A 14483-nucleotide genomic window follows, 5' to 3' on the forward strand; every position below is an offset into this window, starting at 1 on the left:
TCAAGAACAAAACTACTCTAGTCTGAAATGCATTCAATATTGATTGAGTCTATGGTAGCTTAGAATTGTTTCTGCCTTTTGCCCTGTAGCAAAGCAGGATGCATGTCTAACATCTTCCTGTCCATGACCACATAATTCTCTTTTCTGTACAGATTCATAACCTTCTCATAGCTATAAAAATTTTGGGCTCCTACATCATATGGATTTGAGGAAGAGCAAAGGACTCTTGAATGTAAAAAGCCAGGAGATACTCAGACAGCAAGTCTTCTTAGGTCATGCAAACCCACTTTCTCCACTGGGTTCCTTAGAAAATTTAGCAGAACAAGAGCACACAAAAGCAAAGCACAGAGCATTCTGGCCTTATTTTAAAAGGCCATTTTTCCAGGCCGTTAGCCAGGCTCACATTAGCCTCCTTCATGACATTTCCAAGCGTGCTGCTAGCCAGTGATAGCACTATCAACCACTGCAATCACAGGAGAGCAATACCTGGAGCACAGCACCACTTCAAGAATACCCATTCTAAGGTATCTCAGGTCAAGATCTTCTTGGACTGAACAGATGTTAAGACATTTGGTTAGTTCTGCAGCTGTGAACCCCTTGTAAATGCATTGTTTCATAGAAACCTTTCCACTTTAACCAAAGACAGATGGTGTGCTGAAAGGGGTCATGTAAGCCTAGTCTCATAACATGACTAAAGGAGTAATCATTTCCTTCTGTTCTTTTTCACCATTTCAGTGTATTTGACGCTGTTACTGTATTTGCTGGTTCTCTCTCTTTGGTGAATGATCTGTAATCCCTCAGCAATGGAGGGTACATCAGATTGGATGCAACAGCAGCACACAGCACACACATCTAGAAACTGGAAAATGCTAGAAACGTTAAAAGTGCTTTCCTTCTTTGGGCAAAGTCTAGCGTGAAAGAAAAAATAGCCACTTGCAGAAGAAATGGGATACTGCTTTTCACTTGGTTCTCTAGCAAGAAAAGACTGTGAGATTGCTTGCCTCTTCAAAGGTCAGTTTGTTCAGATCACGAAGCAGGGCACTAACAGAGCAGCTCTAAAAGCAAAGAGAATTTGAAGTCAATTACTCAAAACAGCAAAAGCAGAGCAAAACTTAGAGTCAGGAAGTGATCAGGCAAAACTGAATAAAAAGAAATTAGAAAAAAAAAGAAAAACTTTATTATGATTCACAGTAATGCAACTAAAACTGAGGTATCTCTGTGAATAATTACTGAGAGCTGTAATAATTGGAATAAGACAAGATAATAGAAAATATTCTGTACACTACATTCTTGGAGTGGTAAAAAAGGACTATCTTGATATTTCTTGTATTTCATATAAGTTCGAATCATACAAGAAGCACGCAGAAGACTTTTATTTTACTAAGAAAATGCCATTCCAGTTCCAGTGTCAGGAAAATGAGATATGTGCATGGAAGTGTCAACTATGTGTGGAAGATAACTAGCAAGGAGAAAACATGGTAAATGTTTCTCTGGAACAGTGTTAAAGAGTGAGGAGAGGAGCAGATATTGACTGTGCTGATCTCCCTAGGTATGTACAAACGCTGAGAAGTAAGAGAAAAGCAGAGCCCAGCTGGGGAAGGGAGTGAGGTGAACAAACACTAGTGTGGAGCTGGAGATACAGGTGAACGGTGAGAAAGCCCTAAAGGGCTGAGGTCAAGTAGGAACTGAGCTATCAGAGGCCGAAGTGGACTCCTGAAGAAGCTAGAAACTGTGAGAAAGAGCAGAAAAAACACTCCATGTTGTACGTCTGTGTGGGAAAACAAACACACCTGAAGGCCTGAGCAGAGGGAAAAGGGCAGTGTCATGGCCACCAGTTATAAAACACACATTTAAGTTAATAGGTCATACTGTTGAATAGCTCAACACAGTCAGTTTCCAGGAGAACGAAGAAAGGACTGAAGTCAGCCTGCAAAAAAACAGCACTGGCAAGGTTGGTTTCCTCAGGGTGACTGCTGAGCAAACAAGTTTCTCCTTGTCTCCTCTTCATCTTGCTACACTCTCTCTAACCTACCGGTGTCCAGAGGTTCTTCCTTCCTTTTAAAGGCTCACATCAGAGGGCCCTGAGATTGACCTATTTTTTTAGTATCTGGTGCCAATGGTAAATTTTGTATAACTGGAGGATCTTTTTTCCCCTGAATAAATGCGTCAGTGCTATATTTCTTAGTGTTTAGTGCCTGTGGCCTTACATGTGTGAGAAACGACAGACATCTTCCCTTTGGGAGGAAAAATCACTCAAGTCTATTAGCTGAAGGAGAAAAATAGCAGCATACCAACTGCTAAGGCAGAGACTTGGATTGCGCTCTCCCTTGCACAGAAGGGCTCCTGTTCTCCCAGAAATGACCTCTGAGATCAGGGAAAGCAGCTCAGCACTAAGACCCACCGACTGACACATGGTGCCTGCTAGGGCAATCCCAAGAGCATACTGAATGCCAGGTTGTTTGCAGGATTCAGTAGCCATCATCCCTGCTACCTCCTTTGAGCGGTCTGAGCTCTTTTTACTCTAAGTATCAGAGCTCTCCTACAGCCTTGCCAAAGGCGGCTCTGGAGAAGTTAACTGGAAACTCAGGGTTGCCTCAGAGAGCAAGGAAGCGTCCCTTGAAGAGAACTCTAAGCACTTTGCTTCCTCCCAGGTATACCAGCAAAGTCACCTCAGAGCTCATCCAAAAGCTATTCCTTCAGACAGACTGGGTAGATGAAGTCATAGTTTATATTTACTGCAGAGACTGCACCCTCTGTCATCACTGTCATTCCTTCCTGTCATCCCTCTGTCCTCCTACACTTGCTCTTGGAGGTTACACTGCCAGGAGAAATTACCTTTAAGTGTTAGAAACATGAAAGTGATTAATACCTAACAGAAATATGGCCCACCTCTTCAAAATAAATCATAAAAGCATGTTTTTTTTCCAGACAAATGCTATTTAAAAATACCATATATTAGTTTTTCTGGACATTAGAAAAGTTCTCAGTGTTTTTGTTTTCCTGACTACAGTTCCCTTTCTTTACTATCATTGCACAGTAGTACTGTGCTTTCTGTAACACCTCTTCTTTTACAGATGTTCCATATCCATATCTTCTGAAAGCAGCAATGTGTAACTTCAGCATCAGTGCTATTTCAAAGTTATCACAATAGCACAGCAGCCAACTACTGTAGATCCAGCAAAAATGATAATTTTGCATATTTTCATCTGCTTCCGCACTTAAACTACTATTGTGTCCTATTGAAAGCACACAGTGAAAAATGCCTAGACAATAACAGAATATGGAATGTTGAATAATTACATATTTCTCAGAACATGAAGTTAGAGGACATGTTATTTGTAAGAACAATGTGTAGATAAACATTATGGAAGCTTCTTTTCCAGAGTCTTGCAAAAAAATCAGAACACCCTCCAAAAACAGACTGTGGGGTTAGCATAAACCAATCCTATTTCTTGGATCAATAAAGTTTGTCACAAGATTGTGAACTCAGACAAAACAAGCAGAAAGTTATCTTTTTGGTGAAAACTGCATAAAGAATTGCTGATTCAAGAAGTACTGAAGACATTCAGCTATCAATAAGCCCTAAATATTTTAAGGACAAAAGAAAACCACAACCCAGAAAGGTTTCATTCGTATTACAGTGGTGCCAATCTTTCTAGGAAGTTAAAATAAAATTTCAACACGGCATCTTTACTTTATGTATGGACTATAGGCTTAATACTAACTGGTTTCAGATGGAGCAGAATGACAGCAATGTTAACGGCTTCAAGCAAAAGATCTGTAGGTTTTTCCAAAGACAGAAGACACCCTTAGCCGCCTACACACAGGACTGACAGTCACAAAACCTGGCTGTAATCCACAGCTTTGCCATTGCAATCAGCGTGTGGCCACATGCAAGTCATTTAATGGCTTTGTAGTGCAGTTCATTGCAAGGAGAACTGGTACTGTCCTGCTTGCCACTGGCCTGGCCTTCTCAGTGGTCTGGTAAGAGAACAAAAAGGTCTTATTATAAAACACTTCGGTTGAAGAACTCAAATTTTGCTGACAGATTAAGAAAAATTTGACTTCCTTCATCCAATTTTGTTCATTACTTTCTTTGCTACATATTAATACTTCTCTTCTTCCATGCAGTATGGAACTAATTTAGCTGGAATTGTTTTCAGTGGAAGTGGGATTAGAGCCTCTGTAGAAGTGCTGGCAGTCCTGTGGAAGTCCTGGAAACTCTCATGGAAACTTTAGTCACAGAGGGTACAAGAAGCAGAAGAAGTTAGTTATTTCAAAAGCCACACAGTCTGTAAGCTGTGTGGTTACTGCTGGCAGGGAGAAGTGAGATTCTTTAATAGACTTAATGAGCTATGTCAAAATCTCTGTTTAAATATTTAATGTCATTTAACTGCCCCGGAGTATATTATTGTGGGTTGTCTGCCTGTTGAGACACACGTAATCTGATCAGATATTGACAGCACATAACGGTGCGCTGCTAATAGAGCACTGGGTAGATGACACAGATGTCAGCCACCTCTCGAGGGATCCCTCTCCAGGAATAAACCGTAGGTGACATTAGAGCTCACGGGCAAAGGGAAACACCCAGATAAGAAATGCTGCAGGAAGATCGTTTTCCTTTCTGATTTTTCAGTTCATGTGCAGCCACATGGAGCTTGAACAAATAGCAGGGACTATTTGTGCCATGATGGTCACTTTAGGTTGTGCTCTAACCAGGTTATTGCTTAAATTCCTCTACAAGCGCAGCTCTTCAGATTACAACCCAGGGACATAGCCTCAACTGATACAACTAGCTGTTACCACCAAAGATGGTACTTTTTGAATAGCTTAAGGTCTACTCACTGTCATTTACTGTAGAACTATAGAAACATTTTCCAATAAGGTTTTACCATTTTCAGGGAGTTTAGTGGCTGCAATTTTGACAATGACCCTTTAAAGTATGTGAATGGTTTTTAGGGCCCTTTTCTCCTCTCCAGTTCTTCAGGCTGCTTAGCAAGTTCAATACAAGGATATATCACTTGAAAAATCAGGATAAAACTAATAATAACCGCATGCAGTTTTATCCAGCCATCCATCTCTTATTTCACCTTTGTTTTCTCCTGAATTAGCCTGCAAACATAGAAAGACTAAATGCCTAATGTAACATTATCAAAACACTAACCCTTCCCCTCACTAAAATCACCAAGATTTCAAGCTCAAATGTGCTAATCAATAGAAGAAAACTAACATTCTATCGTGCTGAGAATCTAATGGAAATTCAACTATCCCTGCTTTGTTATTAAATAGTCAATATTTTTATTACATTTGATGAATCAACAGAAGTAGTCTGCCTGGCGGAAAATATCAGGACGGTACAGTTTTTCAAAGGGGATTTTCTTAAAGATGGATCATCAAAAAGCCTATATCAATCATAGTTCCAATTTATTCCCTTCTCCTTAAAGGTTTTGTGTTGTATGCAGTATTTGCCTGATGCCTGGGTTGTAAAAGTTGCTAACGTTTCCACATACTCATCTTAAAAAATTAGAGGGACATTAAAGGGACTGAACTGCAGTCCCTGCTTTCTGCAAGCTTCCTCTGCACTACTCTAGTTTTAGAACAAAGGCTTTTCATAAAGGAGAATCAACCTCATTATTTGACAAAGTGCAGCAGCATTTCTAACAATCAGTGCTTATTGCTGAAAAAGGTAACATTGCCTTTCTCTGGAGGACTGATAATGGCATAAAGTGAGAAGAAATACATAACATTCTCTGCTGGTCTAAACTGATGGGCCACTATGAACTAGTTTACCTGATGTAATAAATTTCTTTTCTTCATATCAATGCAGTGCCTCTTCAGCACTGTTTCCTTGAAATGAAAACGAAGGAGAGTGCCAAGACAGCAGCATAGGCAGCTTCAGGCTCTGAAAGTCCCTTTCCTCCCCTTCTGTACCAGCATGTTTGCTCATTTGTCTTGCAAGATCCTTGCAAAAGAAGCCGGGCTCACAGTGAGTCCTGCATGTGGTACTCAACAACCAACTGCCTGCATCTGGTTGCAGGCTCTCTGCAATTCTTTCACTGAATACGCCAAATTAAATGAGGTATCCAGGCCATTGAAAGCACATCTGTGTAGTGATGGGTGCATTCCCAGCCTCACTGACGTCAGAGGCAACGTATCAGATCTTCCTTTGTTGTTTGAGAAGCGTAGCAAAGATTTCTTGGCAAAACTAGAAATGCGACAAGTCTGCAATCAAGAGTCTGATCTGCTCTTTCCCCTCAATTCAAAAGTAGGAAAAAAAAAAAGAAAAAGAAGTGAAGATATTTTTAAGTATAAAAACTAGAGCATTTTTAACAGATGTTGAAAGTAACAAAAATGCACTTTTAGCTTTTGGCTCATTGCATTTGTTTGTAGACTGTTCAGGTTCAGCATTCACGCACAAAGCACACCACCATAATGCTATTGAGTAATAAAAATCTGCATGAAATTAAAAGCCGGGGGGGGCGGAAATCTTGGAGACCTCTGTATTTGCTTTACTTGAAGCTGTCAGAGCAAAATAAAGCAGAGGCCCTAGTGCCATGTAGTTATGGAGATGTTAGGGAAAAAAAATGTCATTATGGAATGTTCTGCTACTTATGGCTAGACAGCAAATCATTTCCAAGCAATATTTAATTCAAGGACTACAAGGTACATATTGTGCCACATAAAAAGCTAAAATTCCCTTTTTCCTGTGTTTGTGTGTTTTAATTAGAACTATTGCTTTTTAAAAATAATTTCAAATCACCATCACTTATTAGAGTACATCAGTATTTTCTACACGAATGGTGAATTATGAACTCATCGGGCAAAAGCTCTCTGTGCTGGAGAGGACAGGGACATATGCGAGGACATATGTCGCTGGCTGAGATAAACCACATCTGCTGTTGGAGGAGTTACCTATGTTTCCCACATCTCAGTGTGTGGCACATTGATACCTGGGCAGAAGGTATATTGAAATACAGCCAGTAGAAATATATTGAAATAACTGCAGACTGTGAACTATGAATGGCCTTTAATCAGAGCTTGCATGAAGGCAAGACCAAGCACTCCTGCTTTCCAAGGTCTCCGAAGTTGCTCTTATTCCTCCCCATACAAGCAAGAAGTGCTGCCTGTACCTCCGCAGACCCTCCTCAACTACAAACTCTTAAAAGCCCTGGCTCTCAGTTAGGTGACCACAACCCTCTGACATTTAGTAGGCAATTTCCTCATGATTTTTGTGATTTACTGAGGCAAAAAGGACTGCGGATAAGTGTAGATATGAGTCAAACTCCTTCCCAAACAGAGGCACACATGCCACACTTAGCCAAGGGCTCGTGCAGCTCCGTCCTGCAGCCTGCCGATATTCAGTCCAGTTTTCCATGGCAAGCTGGCACAGGACAAACGTAGACATGCAAAGAGCTAAGGAAAGGATATACTGCCTGGAAAATTTGAGCCAACACATCAGCATTTGACAGGCAGCCTGGGGCCAAGGCCAAAAAGCCAGGAGAGAACTAAAGAGGACTTGACATCACTGAATGATCATCCTTCTTGTTCTCGAACTAAAATAAATAAATAAATAAAACTCAGTTAAAAACCTCTGATATGGCTGCTTGACCTCTGCAGGGTGGGAAATGCAGTTCTCCAGGGACAGCAGTTCACTCTGTTGAACAGGTTGCAGGTCTCCTGCAGGAGCTTTGTGTGTGCACAAGCCTGTCAAAGTCAGTGGAAGCACGTCGGCCAAAACCCAATAATGTCGTGAAGTGAAGCTATGTACATCCCTGGAAAACCCTGAGCAAGGGAGCTCTAAAACAGAGATCTAGAAAAGGAGAACTGAACCCCTACCTCAGAGCTCTACCTAAGCCAAAACCTCCTTCTGACAAGAGAGTAGATCTCTGTAGTTAGACCCCTGGTAGCAATCACTAAATCAATATTGTTTGTGCTTCCCCTTCCTGCTGTCTCAGAGCATATACCTACATTTTCCTGATGTCCTTGTGCATTCACAGGCCAGGATTTGCCTCTTAGTCCTCTTGGAAAGGCAGCTGTCGGTGCAGTTTTGAGGTAAGACAGCCAAAAATCAAGGTTGGGACAGGGAACCAAGGAGAAACACCCAAGAATATTTCTCTATTCAAGAACCATTTTCTTCCTTGTATTGTTTCAAACAACCAGAGTATGGGGTGCAGATGAACTAAAAGATCCACATCCCCTCTTGCAGGTAGTCGTGGTTGTCATGCATTATCAATGTGTACGTGGAGTAGCAAAAGCCCAAGAAGATCAGGCCTATCACAGAAGGAGCATTTTCATTCACAGTTACCTAACCACCCAGATATTATTTAGCTTGATCCATGCCTTGAAACATAACTATGGCTGCAGTGTTTACAATTCACATAAGAACACCATAAGTTACTTCTGTCTGGCTTTTTTAAAGTCTACAGGAGTTTTATGTGCAAGCTGCAAGCTTATAGTAGTTACTGGCAGCCATACCTTCAGAAGGGCTTATTCCAGTCCCCACGTTTAGCAGTGAAAACTAAGTCATTCAACGCCCACCCCTGAGCTGTTTTTCCGAGGCGCCTTGCTCACCTCATCAGCTAAGCTTACGTTGGGAAACGGCTCGGCCTATCTATGCATGGAGGGGTTACAGTCACAAATGTTACTTTTAGCTCAGAAAGGCAATCTCTGCAGCATTTCCTATGGTCCATGGAGGCAGATGGGCTCCTCTGTGGGGCCATCTAAACCAAACCTTAGGTGTTCCTGGATGTCCTCTGGACAAGCATTATATCTATACTTTTATCAAAGAGGGAGCCAAGGGCCTCTATGGACCTCCTAAGGCCATGCTTCCCTGTGCTGTAGATTATTCTGTCAGGGAGCAATTCAGATATAACAGGCAATTTTCAGCTTTAAACAACTGAATCCCTAAGCTAAATCACTAGTACTCTGCTTCGGAGTTCAGTGGAGATAACAGACACTGTCAGAGACGGCGCATTAGCTTTGGTCACCAGAGAGAGAAGAGAACTTCACTGCTAAGACTGTCTGAACCTCACCAATACTCATCAATATGCTGGCCCTAATTCAGGAAACAAACACCACCTGTATAATTTGAAGCAGTAAAGCAAAATATCACTGTTCATAAATGAAAGCATAGCTTTAAACACAAAACTTTGTTGGCCATGCAAAGAAGACATAGCAAATATTGGCTAAAATGCCTCATTCTGAGAGGCAGTAGAACCTCCCAAGGGGCCCTCATCCTGCAGTTAGCTACAAGTGACTGAAGTAGTTGTATTACGTTTGCTGTCTATGGTTTTCAGCTTGCAAATCTCGTACTGCATGACCCACAAAATCCTTGTCCTCTCCTTTATGATCTGTGCACATTACCACACTGTTCCTTAATGCAGTTGCAGACACAGAGATAAAGCAATGTCTATATTACTTTTAAAAGAAAGCCAAAGGGAAAGCTTGCAGGGCAATGCCATATATTGATTATTTCCCCCTCTCCCTCCCCCATTCATTCAATGCTATATGAATGCTCTTAATTCTGAATTGCTGTGGGGCTCTTGCAAAGCTGCCAACACACAGCCTTTGTTCCTACAGATTTTAGCTGCCTCTTGATAAGCTCCTGAATTCTATAATAAAACAGCAAGACCAAAATGTACTCTGGAAGGTGGCCTAATGTAAAACTGTGGCACCAATTGTAAATCATAATGATATTGCCTTTCTGGAACTTTTTCCCATTCTAGCGGGCATGTCAGCGGCGATAAAAATATTGAGGAACAAGCTTTGAACTATTTTGGTGCTCTGTTGAAGTGTTTGAACAATACTGCCTTGTCAATTTAGCTACATTTTATAATAATCAGTGATTTGGGACAAATTATAGAGTAAACACAGCATGCCTAAATCAAACAAGTGCATTTAAAGATATGCTGAATGAAAACATATTTAAGCCTATTGTTATTGCTTTTAGTACAATTACCATGGAAACTGTGTAAAACTCACTTTTAATAACCATTCCTTCCTAAATGCTTTGTGCTGCCTAAATGATATAGGAATTTGAGCATAATTGATTTGGGAGTTTAATGGTCAGTCATGGTACAGCGTGTCCTCTGGAACATGCTGTTAACTGTGTTAATTGCTGCCTTTATGGCATGTGAGGTGCAAGTTTATACCAGCTTTGTTATGAAAGGAGAAGGGAGCAAAACTTTTAAAACCCCAGTGAATGTTCTGGATTATTTATATCTCAGTTCCCTGCAAAGTTGTTAAATTCCAGCAGAGAAAGGCTTGGTCAAATTCAGCCCCACAGTAAACTCAATTAAAGTTGATGCAGTGACATTGCAAGTGGATCTGTTTCACTAGCTTCAGGATTAAGACATATTTTCCTGAATGCTGTTAAGGGCATAACCATTACCACAAGCTGCTTCCCAAGTTTCTAAGGACAGTACCTAAGTGCTTGGTGGAACCTGTCCTATAAACACTTTCGCAATATCCTTTATGGGAGATGAGTAATAAAGAACAGTTATATCTTTGCACAAGGGCAAGTTTCCCAGCCTGAGCCCAGGAATGTGGCCTAGTCACAGGCTGGTTATGGTTGGGCAGAGTCAGCTTTCCAGCAGGATCCTCCAATAAGGAAGATATAACATGGGATTATTTTTGCTGCCCCGAGACACTAAATGATGACTGCAGCTCATCTGCAGGCAAACCAGCTCTACCTGCTGGGGTCAAGAGGCAGGAAACCCCTAGGCGTAATGAGTGAAATAGGACAGGTCTGTGTGTGTGACCACTGAAAAAGACCTAAACCCACATACAGATGCAATGGGGAAGAGCCTGCAGAGCTCAAGCAAAGGCTCCCACCTGAAACTCCCAGCAAAGAAACGCACCATAAGCAGAAGTGGCAACACATGCAAATGAGAGAGTCACTACCCCTGCTTCTCTAACCATTAGGAGTCTGCTTTGCCTATAGCTACACGGAGACAGAGCAGTGACTTGGTGTCAATGCTTTTAGAGCCATTGCAGAAGCAAGGGCAGAATTTTTAAAGAATCATTTTTAAGATAAAATTATAGCATCTTCCCAAGAGAAATGTACAGTGATAGAATACACACAGTCAGAAACAAAATTAAAAAATATATAAAATAAAATTATCTGGTTTCCTTTATTAGGATGCTTGAAATTTAAATTTGAATGCTTGGCCATCTGTCTCAAGGATAAATGCATTTTAAGCTTTTATTCCAATTTACATACATCTTATTTTGCAAAATGCTTCCTGAAATTCATGCTAAGCAATGCACAGAGGAAGTAATGCATTTATTTTCCAAGGTTACAGTACTCCCTTGATGTGCCTTACGATAAAAGACCCAGAAAAAAAAATACTTCAGGAAATGCTGTTCAAGCTGCCACATATTTCTCGTTCCCCACCCTGACACAGTTTCTGTGGGAGTAAAAAAGGTCAAATTATGTAGCGGTATTACACTGTCTAGTGGTGAAATCCTGCCCCTTGTGTCACTTCTCTCTGCGTTCTCCTTGTTCTTTCAAAAAATGAACAGCTGATTCCTTTGAGGCACTTTGCTGCCAGGAGCTACTTTTATCAAAGACGGTGCAGCCACCATCTGAAAAAGCAAAACAGGAATAAAGAAGAGACTTCAGGAAAGAAAAGTTCAACAGCCACTTCTTCACCATATGCACTCATTGAGGAAGATGAACAAATGCAGCCTGTATGTATACACACCCATATTTTGTCAGGGAGAATGTAAATCTGAGTCTTTCCCTTACAGAGGAACAAACTCACAGTTGCCATGAGCTGCTTCTGTTAAATGGCCAGCAGGGATACGCCTGTACAGGCCAACTATAGTCCTGGTCAGCTCACTGCTTGTTCAAGAGAAAAATCATGTTGTTATGAAGTTTAGCAAGCTTACCCTTATAATCAGCACTTGTGGTCTCATCTGCAAAGTTCTACGAAACTTTGATTCAGCACCCAAAGATTTTTTTATACCCGAAGTGGGAAATCTGCACTCCAGGGGCAGACAGAGCTTGCAACCAGAGTTTGCATTGCGTGCTTGCAATTGTAGCACTTAGAATAGGTCAGGGGTGCAGTGGGGTCCAACTTCACACGAAGGAGTTGGAAAGCCTGTTAATTCCTCAGAAGGAAAAAAAATCTCCCAAACTCTGTCTACGCAAATACCTGAAACACCCATGCTCATGTCAGGCGTTTGTCTGCAAGTGAAAATACATGCAGCCATGTCCTGGCGCAGAAGACCGTAAGTCTGCTAACCTGCTGCAGAACATCTTCCTAACTACCTCCCTGCAGCCTCTTTGCTCAGTTTCAGGAAATCTTCAGCCAGAAGTCTTACAATGCCATATCTTCATCATTTCCTCCTTCGCACAGCTCTACCTCCTGCACAACACTTAATCCCTCATTTGCCTGGCAAACTGATGCAGATAAATAGCAGTGTTCGTTTCCGCACAGAAACTTTGTTTCCATGCCAGGCCTTCTACTGTGGCCTCCCTGTTGCACAAGAGATTATGCACAAGAGATTCAGCCACGTGGAGGAAAATATTTGGAAGGGACTATAATTTTTGACAAGAGTAATGAGGTAATCCACTCGTATGACGTGATCTTGCACTGGATTACTCGGCTGGGCATTTGTTAAAATCAGGTCTGATGGCATTTTTAAGGCTTCAATTGTACATCAATATTAGCAAGTAATTTATCCCTGTCAGAATGAATCATCAGGAGGCAGTACCTGCAGCTAGGATGTATGCAGACCAAACGCTCCCACTCTGTCCTTCCATAGCACCTCCACCACCATTTAACCTCTCTGCTCTCCAAATAGTATAAACTGAAAGACCTCCAAATAGCACAGACACATCACCATGTCTGGCAAAAATGTCACAAACTGCCAAGATATGCTCAGTATACATTTGATTTCCCCTTTCAACCATCATTAGGAAACCTGCTAGCCCTTTCACCTGCTAAAGAAAGAGGGTAAAGAACCAGTGACTGTTCCTCGTTGCCTAGACAGTTCAGAGCACCAGAAAATGGGAGGCTTGGGCCCGTATCTGTAGTGCTTTATCCCACCCAGAGGCACTTCCATGAGAAGCATGTCTGTATGGCCATCGTCAGGAACACTCCTGAACTGCAAGCAGTGGTATGGGGTACACTTCATGGAAGGGGAGGAGCGGATCAGATGTTTCAGGGTCAAACCAGTGTCAACTGTGAGGCCAATGTGGAGATTTTGCTGCACATATTTGATCTGATGACCACGCTCTCCTTGTGTGGGTTACCAGCAGCTAGCATGCACGATGACCCTGGCTCATTTTTCAGATATACTAGCGCTATCTAGAGAAGCTAAGCACAGACCACAGAGCCAGAACACCACAATCTCTTTTTTTTTTTCCAGTATGGCTCAGTCCTGCACCATATTTGGGTTGAGATACAAATTTTAAAGCTGGATTACATTCCTACTACAGAATAAATAGAATTCAAAACTAAAATCAACAGTTCTGGGGGAGAGGGGAGAAGAAAATATGAATTTATATCTGAATTTCACGACTGACATTGAAGTCAAGTCTTTATCCTGCAAAACTGTCAAGTTCAGAATAATTAATCCTTCCTGTGAACTCATCATTTTGTTATCATGAAATCAATACACTGGATCTCAACTTACTTATGACCCTGCCACTTAACCCCTTCATGTGTCTTATCTGGTGCTTTTTTTTATTTCAAGAGCCAGTAGTTGCTCGTTTCAGATTTGAACTGAGGTTTCAGATGCCTCAAGGGGAAAACATTCATGTCTCTTCCTGAAAGAGCATTTGTGCATCGGGACGTCTTTCTTCTTTCTCAGGTTGCAGCAGGATAAAGAAGCTTCCACAAGAGCTGCTCTTGGTTCTTGTGGGGGAGTAAATGAGCCCCAAGGGTGCTCTTGGCAGAGCTGCATTTGAAAACAAGAGGAAGACTTGTTATGCCAAGCACAGATGAAGCACAGAATTTATCTTTTGAACCACCCCTAAACCACCTACTGCATAATTGATAAGCAGTGTTCATTTATTGTGCTATTTATGCATAAATGGGCACTTAGGCTTTAATAATTGGATAACATGGAGACTGTATGATGCTCCCACTATGTCAACTGTGTGTTTTCTTATTGATTCTTTGAAATCTGCAGCCAGCATTATCTTCCACTCTCCTAAAACACTGGGAGCGCTACAGCTGGCACTGTGCCCTCTTACTTCACCAGTGATCCAATGCAAAAATAGCAGGAGTCCCACATGGTCCCAAGCCTGGCCAAAACGCAGCCACTCGTCTGCTCCAAGTCTCACACACTCTGCCCATGCAGAGCATCACACACGTGCTGCCAGCAGAGCCCGAGGTCCAAGGCACCAGCAAACCCATTTGCATCCCACGGGAGGCAAGGTTTGAGCCCCCTTTCTAGGGGAAGAGGCTGGCGAGTCCCCACGCCGCCCGTGTCGCCGGAACCGCGGCCATACCTACACCCAGCGCTGCGCA

This window comes from Tinamus guttatus, unplaced genomic scaffold, assembly GCF_059628265.1.
Source record: "Tinamus guttatus ecotype Peru unplaced genomic scaffold, ASM5962826v1 Tinamus_guttatus_pri_ptg000213l, whole genome shotgun sequence".
Lineage (NCBI taxonomy): Eukaryota > Metazoa > Chordata > Aves > Tinamiformes > Tinamidae > Tinamus > Tinamus guttatus.